The 12,426-nt window shown below is 41.2% G+C and overlaps 1 protein-coding gene and 1 long non-coding RNA gene across 2 annotated transcripts in view; both read left to right on the top strand.

Moving 5' to 3' along the window:
* LOC125295128 (zinc finger protein 629-like) overlaps positions 1 to 12,426 on the top strand; it is a 37,589-nt gene that overhangs the window by 15,868 nt on the left and 9,295 nt on the right. The gene's annotated exons all lie outside the window — the stretch shown is intronic.
* LOC125295173 lies at positions 300 to 8,542 on the top strand. The gene is made up of 3 exons (XR_007193643.1): positions 300 to 2,023; positions 4,652 to 4,695; positions 7,624 to 8,542. It is a non-coding gene; the product is annotated as an uncharacterized LOC125295173 (long non-coding RNA).

Below are 12,426 nucleotides of genomic sequence, written 5' to 3'. Positions count from 1 at the left end.
CTAGGGGACCTGCACCGTACGCCGGCAACCCGGGTTCGATTCCCGCCCGGTGGTCCTTTCCGGATCCCACCCCTACTCTCTCTCCCACTCACTTCCTGTCACTCTCCACTATCCTGTCGCATTAAAGCCATAAAAAAGCCCCAAAAAATAAATAAATTCAATAAAAATTTCAAAAAATGTGGGATTTTGGGCCTAAACTATCACAGGAAGGAGAGCACTGGGCTACTCATTCCACCAACGAGTTACCACTGAGGAAAAGAGTCTTGAATTTGATCTAGCGTTTATGGCTGGTCGACACAACAGATGCACACATCAGATGACCCCAGTTTTTGGTTGGGGATGTACAGCTGGATCATAGAATTAAGATAGCCGTAAGCAGATCCAGTAAGTTACCTATAGGCCAAGGTCTATTATAAGGAGTCAAGGTAGAGTAGGAGAGGAGTTACATGTCTCTTTGGCTGATTGAAGACCTGGCGTGCTGCAGCATTCTGAATCATTTGCAACAATCTTACTACACAATCAGGCAGGCCAGCTAACAGTGAAATACAATAGTCCAGTTTGGATATAACCATGGCCTGCACAAGAAGTTGTGTGGAATCTTGTATCAGAGGTCTGATCTTCCTAATGTTGTAAAGGACAAGCCAACACGATTTTGCAATTCAGGCTACATGCTCAAAGAAATTAAGTCGGTCATCAATTATGACACCAAAGTTACGTGCCAATCTAGTTCGGGTCAGTGAAGAGGAGTCAAGCTGGATGTTAATCTGTTGGGGAATAGCTGTTTTAGCTGGAAACATCAAAAGCTCAGTTTTTGAGAAATGAAGTTGAAGGTGTCGGTCTGTCATCCAGACTGAAATATCAGGCATGCATAAATCTGATGGGAAACAGTCCTCAGGTGGTAAAGACAGGTAAAGCCGTCCGCATAGCAGTGAGTGAAATCCATGGGAGTGAATGGTCTCACCCAAGGAAGTGGTGTAAATAGTGTCCTAATACTGATCCTTTTGGCACACCTGTGGTGAGGTCATGATACTTTGATACAAGACACACTGAAAGAACGCCCTTTAAGGTAGGATTCAAACCAAGATCTTTCCCAGAAATTCCCTGTTCAGACAGTGTAGAAAGGAGAATGTCATGGTTTACAGTATCATAGGCTGCAGGTAAGTCTATTAGAATTAATACTGATGACTGAGCAGACTCCTGATTTGAGGTGCTGCTGTTTACGGGTTTGAGTCCGTTAAACAGTAACAGTAAATGTAAATAGGTTACATTAGCTACTCTCAATGCTTCAGTCACAGACAGAGCAATTTCAGTAGAATGACCACTCTTGAAACCAGACTGCATACGGTCTAGCAGTTTGTTCTGATACTCATAGACTTGCTTGAAGAACACTTCCTCCAAAGCCAACAAGAAAGGAAGAAGGGAGACAGGTCTGTAGTTCATCAATTGTATGAAGTGTACTTTTTTTAGCAAAGACATAACCCTTGCCTGTTTAAAAGAAGAATCCCAGATAGCAAAAGATGTTATATCAACGTTGAGTTTTGGTCAAAATGGTTGATTTATGGTTATAGTTGAAAACTGATGGTGGATCAACCACTGAAAGAATTAGAAGTTGAAAAAATGTCATTGAATCAACATTGTATGGTTGAATTTAATGGTTGAATGGCAATCATTAGATCAACGTTGAATCTATGTTGTCATACCGTTTTAGCAGGGTGCAGGCGGGTGGGGGGGCATTGCTCTTAGGTGAGACCATTTGATGGGAGGGGGTTTCATATATTTTAAATTAAACACAATGTGCTGTGGACAATTGAATGTAACATTTTTAGCGTGTGTGTAAAACATGTGTTATGTGTGTAACCTATAAGAAAAGCAAACAAACATCTAAGTCAAAAACGATCTAAGTCGTCTTTGGACTTATTTGGAACAGTCCAAAAAGCCGTTACAGAACTTTCAGTCAGACTCAGCCGGTGCGCCATTTTGACTGCTTCACTTCCAACCTGCCCAGCTTTCTTCTTCGCTTGTGGTAAGTTTTAACTGAATTATAAAAAGTATACCTGCTGTTGATTGTACACTTGGTTGCTAAACGGTTGCTGTAAAATGGTAGGCCTATTTGTGTGACATATAGTAGGACCATATCTACATAATTCCTGTAATTTGCTTTGCATTCGCTGCTAGGTGAGGGGGGGTCTAACGTTAACTTTAGAAATAGAGCTAGCTGCTAATGTCTGGTCCAGTCATCGTGTCCTGTTTAATTTCAAACAGATGCCTCCAAACTTTTTCAAAGTTTTTTTTGTGTGTGGGGAGCATTACACATTACCACTCATCGAAGAAAGAAGGCCATGCTAGTTTGTGTGGTTAAAGTCAGAGCTAGTTAGCAGCTAACGCTAGCTACAATTAACAGTTGGTGTTCATTGAACACTTTAACGTTAACTCGCTCATATTATGTGAAGAAAGCGCCGCTGTTGAGGTCCAATTGAACGAGGTCCACTTTTGCAACAGCATGCCGTTGACTCGTTGTCCGTGCTACTCCCGAACAGTGAACACAACTTCACACTACGTTATCCACGATGCATTGCACAAACATAACAAACGAGCAACGCGTGTATTCCCTAGCAAAGCCAGTGCAGCGCGGCCAGCAGCATTCTCGGAAAATGGCATATGATGGTGAAAGGAGAGACGTAGCAAACGCAGAAATATCCAAGTACACCTCGCTGCAGCCTGCGGGGAGGCGTGGCTTGACATCAAGCCCCGCCCACATCCAACTCAGCCATGTTTTCTTTGCCTACGTCACTCCCCATACGCTTTGGCTTTCCTACCGACCATAGACATACAATCTATGCTACCGACAGTCTGGTAGCGAATTATATTGTATATTGTTTCATATTAGATGATAGAAACTGATGATGTAGGCTAAACACAAATGACCTTTAATGCAACCACAGTGAATTTTTCATGTAGGCCTAGGCTAGTTATTGTAATTGGGTTCGTGTACTTTTTCGTTCATTTGATTTCCGGTTTTGAAACAATAACATGCACATTCATAAAAACTGGTCATTTTAAATATTGATGACAATGTGTTCAAACGGAAAACGAGCCATATTTCATTAAATTTAGCCCTCAAAAGTTGAATGGTGTGGTGTTTCATTATCATGGACTATCAGTTTAACAGCAAGAATTCTCCATTACAACCAAATGTAGCCTACAAAGGGGCGATTTTGCTTTAGTAACAGGTGAAACAGAAGCATGCATTGTGTAACGTTAACCGGTTAGATAAAGCTAGACATATCCTCATCTCAAATATAGGCTACTGCCCAGATAGCAAGCAGCGGTAGAACCGATGTGCAAAAACTCAGCGGTCCGCCGGCGACAGCGAAACCGGGGGGCCGCCGCCAGCCTCTTGCCATCTGCGTGGTTAACTTTGCTGGCTAGCTAGCCAGCTAGCTATTCCTTTCTGACCAACGAGTAGTGTGACAACGGCGTTCTTATGGAAACGTTGGTGCTGTTGCGAGTTGTTGCACTGGTTTGAATCCACAGTTTACGTGTTGAATTACACAATAAAAAGTGTTTTGCAGTAAGTTGCTGGTTTGTAGAATGTAGCACTATCAGCTCACTCAGTCTCGTTGCGAGTCCTGGCTCTCTCTGCTGACTGCCTCCCTCTCGCCGCCAGCAATTTCAAACTGCGTGACGTAATACAAAAAAACATGGCTGACTTGGATGTGGGCTGGGCTTGATGTCAAGCCCCGCCTTCCCGCAGGCTGCAGCGAGAGGCTCCTCGAAATATCAGATGATTATGATTATCTACGGGAATTTTACGCATTGTCTCGCATAACTATGATGGTAAAAACCTTATTTTTCTGTGCAAAGTTGACCTATGTCCACCTGCCCTGAAAAAAACAAGTTCGCTTTTTATGATACATTGCATTTCCTGGAGGTCTTCTTCTGGAGGAACAGTATTGGGGCAACAGCTATATGCAAAAACTTCCATTTTGTGTGATAGAATTTAAAATGTAGTAGTAATTAATTTCATTGCAAGACAACACCAATTTGTTGTGGCTTTTGATTGCAGGATAACAAATAATTATAGGCTAAATAGCATAAATTAAGAAAAAAATGCTTTTTATTACACAATATTCTTCTATAATATCATGAGGATGCTGAAAACTACAAACTTCCTGGTGGCTATCACACTCTATTAATTGTGATGATGTTAAATGCCCCACACACACACACACAAAAACAACTTTGGAGAAGTTTGGGTTGGGGGGTATGTTTGAAATTAAACATGACAAACCAGACATTATAGTTTTAATATGTTCTATGCAAATCAAATTACTGCAGATTTAAGAAATTTTATTCTGAGAAATTAAGGTCCTCGTACGCTGTGTTAATGGGTCTAAACAGTGTGGGTCCAGTGATATTTTTCTTGATACTGACAAAAGTTGTAAACCCGAGTTATGGTACTGCTCTCATACAGTCTATGGCTGCTCTATTCAAATCCACAGCTGGCTGCCAATATGGCCTAACATACTTCTAGAACGCTTTGTGCTTTATCAAGGCCTCAAAATGTCACTTTCCCTACTTGACAGAAACTGTCAAACAGCTGTTTACAGGGGGTATTTGCAGCACATTGATTTTCTCTCCTCCTTTTCAGGATCCAAGACGAGCTGAATCACATTTTTTACAGTTAATACACAGGTTTGTACACTGGCTACAGCACCTGCATTTTTTGTGAGATAAGTAACATGATAACATAATTTGGACTTAGCCTACATTAGAAACAGAGAGGTCATGTCTTGTTCGCTTTGAATGGCTGTGTGCATGAAATAAGCAGTCACATAGCATAAACAATAGCAATATTATCTAGCTAATGAATTTCATGTCGAGGCCAAGTCTTTTCTTTTATGTGAAGGTCTATTAGTTAATAACAGGCTGTGTCACTGCTTGAGTCCCAAAGTTGGAAAATGTACCATGTGTCTGTTGTTGTACATATAGCTGCATATTATAACCCATGGTCAACAACCTGCCTGATCCTGAACAGCTGTCTCAAAGTTATTGAATTTTGTAAACATTCTGTTAATGAAATTGAATTGTGACATAGTGTATTTTCCCAAAACAAATGATCATATTATGTTTTACACAGAGATTAGATGTGTTGGTTGAAAACAGCTGTCACTGTTAGGGACAACTGATTGACAGTCACACTTACATTGAAAAAAAGTTCCACACCTTCTCCATCCATACAGCTTCATGAAAGTTCTGAATATAGCAGGCAAACTACAGCAGATATTGCACTTCACAGTGAGGCCCACATAAGACTTTACATGCACTTGCCTTACAACCATGGTGCATTTTGCCCATGTAATTGTTTCAGAATTTCTTGAGACCAAAGTGCGGGCCCTGGTTGAATTGATGGAATGACCCTATAGCATATGCCATTCACTCTCTCTTTTTTTTCCAAAAGAGATGAGAACAAACAAAGCAAATCAATCTATTTAATGTGTGTCATTGTGAGAAGTGCAATATCTGTTGTATCATACACACACACAGTCACTGCTCCACTCCCCCTCCCGCCCACACACACACACACACAAAACAACTTTGGAGAAGTTTGGGTTGGGGGTATGTTTGAAATTAAACATGACAAACCAGACATTATAGTTTTAATATGTTCTATGCAAATCAAATTACTGCAGATTTAAGAAATTTTATTCTGAGAAATTAAGGTCCTCAGATGACGCTGTGTTAATGGGTCTAAAACAGTGTGGGTCCAGTGATATTTTTCTTGATACTGACAAAAGTTGTAAACCCGAAGTTATGGTACTGCTCTCATACAGTCTATGGCTGCTCTATTCAAATCCACAGCTGGCTGCCAATATGGCCTAACATACTTCTAGAACGCTTTGTGCTTTATCAAGGCCTCAAAATGTCACTTTCCCTACTTGACAGAAACTGTCAAACAGCTGTTTACAGGGGGTATTTGCAGCACATTGATTTTCTCTCCTCCTTTTCAGGATCCAAGACGAGCTGAATCACATTTTTTACAGTTAATACACAGGTTTGTACACTGGCTACAGCACCTGCATTTTTTGTGAGATAAGTAACATGATAACATAATTTGGACTTAGCCTACATTAGAAACAGAGAGGTCATGTCTTGTTCGCTTTGAATGGCTGTGTGCATGAAATAAGCAGTCACATAGCATAAACAATAGCAATATTATCTAGCTAATGAATTTCATGTCGAGGCCAAGTCTTTTCTTTTATGTGAAGGTCTATTAGTTAATAACAGGCTGTGTCACTGCTTGAGTCCCAAAGTTGGAAAATGTACCATGTGTCTGTTGTTGTACATATAGCTGCATATTATAACCCATGGTCAACAACCTGCCTGATCCTGAACAGCTGTCTCAAAGTTATTCGAATTTTGTAAACATTCTGTTAATGAAATTGAATTGTGACATAGTGTATTTTCCCAAAACAAATGATCATATTATGTTTTACACAGAGATTAGATGTGTTGGTTGAAAACAGCTGTCACTGTTAGGGACAACTGATTGACAGTCACACTTACATTGAAAAAGTTCCACACCTTCTCCATCCATACAGCTTCATGAAAGTTCTGAATATAGCAGGCAAACTACAGCAGATATTGCACTTCACAGTGAGGCCCACATAAGACTTTACATGCACTTGCCTTACAACCATGGTGCATTTTGCCCATGTAATTGTTTCAGAATTTCTTGAGACCAAAGTGCGCGGGCCCTGGTTGAATTGACGTGGAATGACCCTATAGCATATGCCATTCACTCTCTCTTTTTTTTCCAAAAGAGATGAGAACAAACAAAGCAAATCAATCTATTTAATGTGTGTCATTGTGAGAAGTGCAATATCTGTTGTATCATACACACACACACAGTCACTGCTCCACTCCCCTCCCGCCCACACACACATCTTCACTGTCATCACTCACATACATCATACATACAGTACTCTGCTTGCAATAGTAAGTCCCTTCACCATACTTGCAGTACACACCCCCCCGCCAATACACAGCATATTGTCTCATGAGGAAGCTTCTCCAACATACACAGCACACTATCCCATCTCCCCTGTCATCCCCCCAACACACACACCAAGACCCCTGGCAGTTGGGTTAGCCCCTTGAGCCGTGGATCTGCCCAAGGTTTCTTCCTTGGTAAGGGAGTTTTTCCTTGCCCCTGTTGCTCTTGGGTGCTCCTTGTTGGTTACCATTTCATTAACAGAATATATATGACATTTTCTCAATAACTTTGAGACAGCTGTTTGGGATCAGGTCAATTTAGCATGTCAATAATTAAACACATACACATAATTATTAGGCTAGGCCAATATTATGTTCTCTACTCTTAGTATGACCTTTCTTATGGTTGTTGACCATAGATTATAAGTGCAAAAGGATACTAAAGATGTTCATTGTTGCATTTTCCCTTTGGGACTTGGGACTCACTACTTACTCACTACAGTTAGGCTACAACACTATTCTATAAAGAAAATACTGGTATTGTTGTTTTGTTTTGTTGTACTGATTGCTCTGCAAAAAGTTCCATCCTGAGTGCTGATGAGTGTTGTCTCTGCTTCTCACCCACAGTGTCATCTTCACATGGAGACCTGGCTGCAGCCTTTTGTTTTTATCATTTAAATATCAAGTTTCTGCACCCATTCACATCGGGGGTGCAGCTGTGGAGAGAGTCAAAAGCTTCAGATTCCTTGGTATAAACCTCAGTGAGGATCTGAGCTGGACACACCATATATTGGTGTGGTCACAAAGACAGCTAGACAGCGGCTCTTCCTTCTGCGCGGTCTGAGGAAATTTGGCATGGACTACAAAATATTGACCAACTTTTACCGCTGTACAATAGAGAGCATTCTGACTGGTGGCATAACAACATGGTATGGTAACAGCACTGCCCAGGATCGAAAATCGCTACAAAGAGTTGTCAGATCAGCACAGCGCATTACAAGGACTAAGTTACCATCCATCCAGGACCTCTACAGCCAGCACTGCAGAAAAAAGGCCAAGCGTATAGTCTCTGACCCCAGTCATCCCAGCCACTGTCTTCTCTCCCTCCTGCCTTCTGGCAGACGATACAAGAGCATAAGGACCCGTACCAGCAGGGATAGTTTTTACCCGCAAGTCATCAGAATGCTGAACCGTCCTTGGAATTCCCCACATAATGGCACTTAGTTTTTTGGATTTTGTTTTACCCTCTTCCTCCTCATCTCTCCATCCTATTTTTATATAGTATTTTTTGTACGGTACGGTATTGTTTCTGTACCGTTCATTTTTGGCCAAAATTCTGTAAAAGTCATACTGCAGCCTAAACCGTAACTCCAAAACTCTTCAAATTTTCAGGTATGGTTACCAGTACCCCCTCTACCCATTTTGAAGTGATGGACACTTCAGCACAAGGAATTTCAATGCTGATAAATGCTTAATTATGAGTACATGATGATGAAGTTGAACTTGTTTTTGACATTAATTAAATAAACCTGAATGTAAAAACAAACCCTCTTCTGTTATTTTGTTCAGTGATTCATATATTAACATTTTTGTTAAGCATTTTTGTAGCTTTTAGATAATGGTTGAACCATATTGATTCGGTAACATTATTTCAACCTAAAAATCAACTGAAAAATAGATTACCATTTAGATGATGGTTGATTACCATTTTCAAGTCAATATGATGGTAACATTATTTCAACATAAAATCAACTGAAATGCAGATTCCCATTGATTCAATTGATTCAATGTATGGTTGAAAATCCAATGTTGATTCAACACAAAGTAGAGGGGACACTTTCAACATCGGATCAATGTTGGGCTTCAACGTTGTTTCAACATTTCTGCCAAACCATATTTCAACGTTGATTCAACTGAATTTTGCTATCTGGGAAGAAACTATTCTAGAACTGAGTGTAGTAGTATTAAACACATGCATGACTGCTGTCGGAACAGCAGGTGTGACAGACTGCAGAAGAATAGACGGGACAGGATCCAAAGGGCATGTTGTTGGATGACTTTGCTGAAGCAGCAGAGAAACCTCTTCAAGAGGAGAGAAAGAGTCCAACAATTCACAGGCAAAGGTCTCCTAATAGGCTCATCAAACTGAGCACTTATCCTGTTGTGTTTGCAGTCAAATATGACCGATTGACAATTCTTCTCTCTAAAAAATATTGTTAACTTATTCTCACTACCATGAGGCTTCTTGGCTTTGGGACGCCACCCCTAGGTGAAATTGGGTCACTCCCCGCAGTCCCTAGAGTTGGATGAGTGAGCCAAAGCGTTTTATAGCCGACCCAGCCATTGTCCTAATCTAGAAACGGCCCGGTTGGCTTTAGTTTAGCGTAGTCGCTGTAATCCGGCGATTCCAGCTAGCATGTCGTTGCAAAAGTGAATCAAATAACTCAATATTTTTTTAAATTATTTCTCGTAACCTCTACATTCACATCGAGTACAAATATCAATGCAAATTAACACGAAGGGGTTTACTAGACTAGACCAATTTAGATTTGGAACTATTTTCGGGTATAGCACCGGCAAAGCACCGCTGCCAGGCGCAAAGACATCACGCAGCATCTGAAAACCCTCAACTTCCGGCAATACACCGGCGCGCTAGTATTTTGAAGTTAGTTTCGCCAGAGACACTTATATCAGAGACGGTTGATAAAGGACTTTGGTTTCACATCTACTGGGGAAAATGGTTAATTGCTGTGTGAAGGGCTGCGGTAACAAGCAGAGGACATACACGAACACAATGTTTCACAGCATTCCAAAACCAGTGGAACGAAGAAGTCTTTGGCTTGCTGCCCTCGGCATTCCTGCAACAACACCAGTGGATAAAATCAATCGGTATCGTGTCTGCGATGAGCATTTCAAACCGGAGGACTACGAAGAGAAAATGCAGTATGCTACGAGAAAAATGCTGTTACATCTGAAGGGTACGGCCGTCCCATCCATTTTCAGTACAGAGGCAGAACAGTGTTCATTATCCATGTCTGTAAGTACAGGTTGTGCATTGCTAATGTTATAACTGAAACGTTAGTCCGACTCACATTGTCGCTTCCAGTTTTATTGTATAACTTCATTAGGCTGCCGTTGCACCCTATTGACAATATGACGACTTTACCTTTTACCGTTACCTGTGGAATTAAATAATTGTGGGGCTTGGTTACACTTAACATACAATGGCTCTGTTGACTCGAGTGTACTGCAAAATTTGATAAAGTTGCAAAGAAGTCACTGTTCATGTAAAGTTTATGTAATCGACCATCCAACCAAAGATTTTTACTCAACTGACAACATTAGTACATGGGCATTGTTACCAACTCCAGACTGTAGACAGAATAGGCCCTCAAATCAGTCCCCAACCAACCAGCTAATTACAGTAGCCTAGCGCGTCCATTCTTCCCATGTCAAAATGAGTGTTTGATCTTTGTTTAGGGTAACGTCACAAACAATACTAATTATTGTGATAATGGGTCATTGCTGAGAAGTCGTCGGTAGCAGTGACACAAGTGCGATGGCAGTATTTTATCCCACTCTGCACAGCACAAACACCATTTCAGTCTGCATGGGTTGCACACTCCACACTCAAGTACTCAAGTTCAGACAAGTACCCCTGGCTGCAGCTTGCAGATCGGCCAAGGCTTCTCTTTTCAGATGCTGCGTGATGTCTTTGCGCCTGGCAGCGGTGCTTTGCCGGTGCTATGCCCGAAAATAGTTCCAAATCTAAATTGGTCTAGTAAATCCGGGATGCCAACCACGTGTAGGCCCTAACAGTTGGTTTTACAATAAGAAGCAAAAAGACGACGAACGACCGTTTAGCCTACCTATCCTCATGGTTGTGGAGGATGATCGTATCAGCTCTGTGAAGTCTTTTATTCTCAAGATGGTCTAATGGTGTACTACGAAGGCTTAGGCTAAAATACAACTATCTACAGTCATCCAAAAATGAATTGCCAGAGATAGGCTATGAAGGGAAAAAGTGCAGCATTTTAAACATGGCAAGAATATTTTTACCGGAACAGTTTGTTCTAATTTGTCTCGTGAAATTCGTGCTTGTGGACATCAATCACCTATCTTCTGTCCTTCTATTTCAAGTTATCGTGAGTGTCATTTGATTATATAATCACAACAAATGCTAATAAATGAAAACAGAATAGGGTTAAGCTTATGTGCTAGCCTAACGTTACAGGTCAGTTAGACTAACTCCCGTATGTCAAAATAAACTGATTTGATCCTATGAATTGTTTAGCGATCACACAACAACTTAACACAGCAACCTCAAACACCACTGTGTGAACCTAGGCTACTGCTTCAGTCATGTAAGAAATAGCCTGCAGTTTATGAATTATCTTTACCCGTTTAATCAAGTCCACATGACCAAAATAACAGCATATGTGAAGGCTGAGCTAGCATAACAGCCGATGCTGCAATGGATAACTAATAAAAAGTTTCATACAATTATTGAACTTTATCACTTACATTCTGAGTTTTTCTGGGTGGTTATATCCATGCAGATTGTATTCGAATAAGCCATCGCTGTTATATGTTATAATATTATATTATTATGTTACAGGATTCATGACTTTACATGCATGCATTACATACATGATTACATTAATACAAGGATACAAGGAAGTTTATTGTCACATGCATATAGTTACTGGAAGTAAGAAATGCATTGAAATTATGTCTGGTGTCAGCCTATTTGTGCATTAATGGGGGTAAAGAGTGCAGTAGAAGAGGGGTTTAGTAGATTAAGTGGCAAGGGCAGCATAAAAAAGGTGGGGAGGATTGGGATTGGATGGGGGCACCAACAAAGGAGCACCCAAAGAGCAACAGGGGCAGGAAAAACTCCCTTACCAGGAAGAAACCTTGGGCAGATCCACGGCTCAAGGGGCTAACCCAACTGCCAGGGGTCTTGGTGTGTGTGTTGGGGGATGACAGGGAGATGGGATAGTGTGCTGTGTATGTGGGGGAGAGGGCAGTGTGCAATATGTGTGTTGGGGAAGCTTCCTCATGAGACAATGTGCTGTGTATTGGGGGCAGTGTGGGTATGTTGGGGATGTGTGTTGGAGAAGCTTCCTGATGAAACTATTGCAGGGACACTAGTACTGTATGTATGATGTATGTGAGTGATGACAGTGAAGATGTGTGTGTGTGTGTGGGGGGCAGTGTGCTGTAAGTATGTTGGGGATGTGTGTTGGAGAAGCTTCCTGATGAAATAATGTGCTGTGTATGTAGGGGGCAGGGACTTACTATTGCAAGCAGAGTACTGTATGTATGATGTATGTGAGTGATGACAGTGAAGATGTGTGTGTGTGGGGAGGAGGGAGTGGAGCAGTGACTGTGTGTGTGTAGTGTGTAGGTGGGGGGCAGTGTGCTGTA

This window comes from Alosa alosa, chromosome 1, assembly GCF_017589495.1.
Source record: "Alosa alosa isolate M-15738 ecotype Scorff River chromosome 1, AALO_Geno_1.1, whole genome shotgun sequence".
Lineage (NCBI taxonomy): Eukaryota > Metazoa > Chordata > Actinopteri > Clupeiformes > Clupeidae > Alosa > Alosa alosa.
The sequence above is the reverse complement of the archived record's forward strand: the minus strand, read 5'-3'. Positions and strand labels throughout refer to the sequence as shown.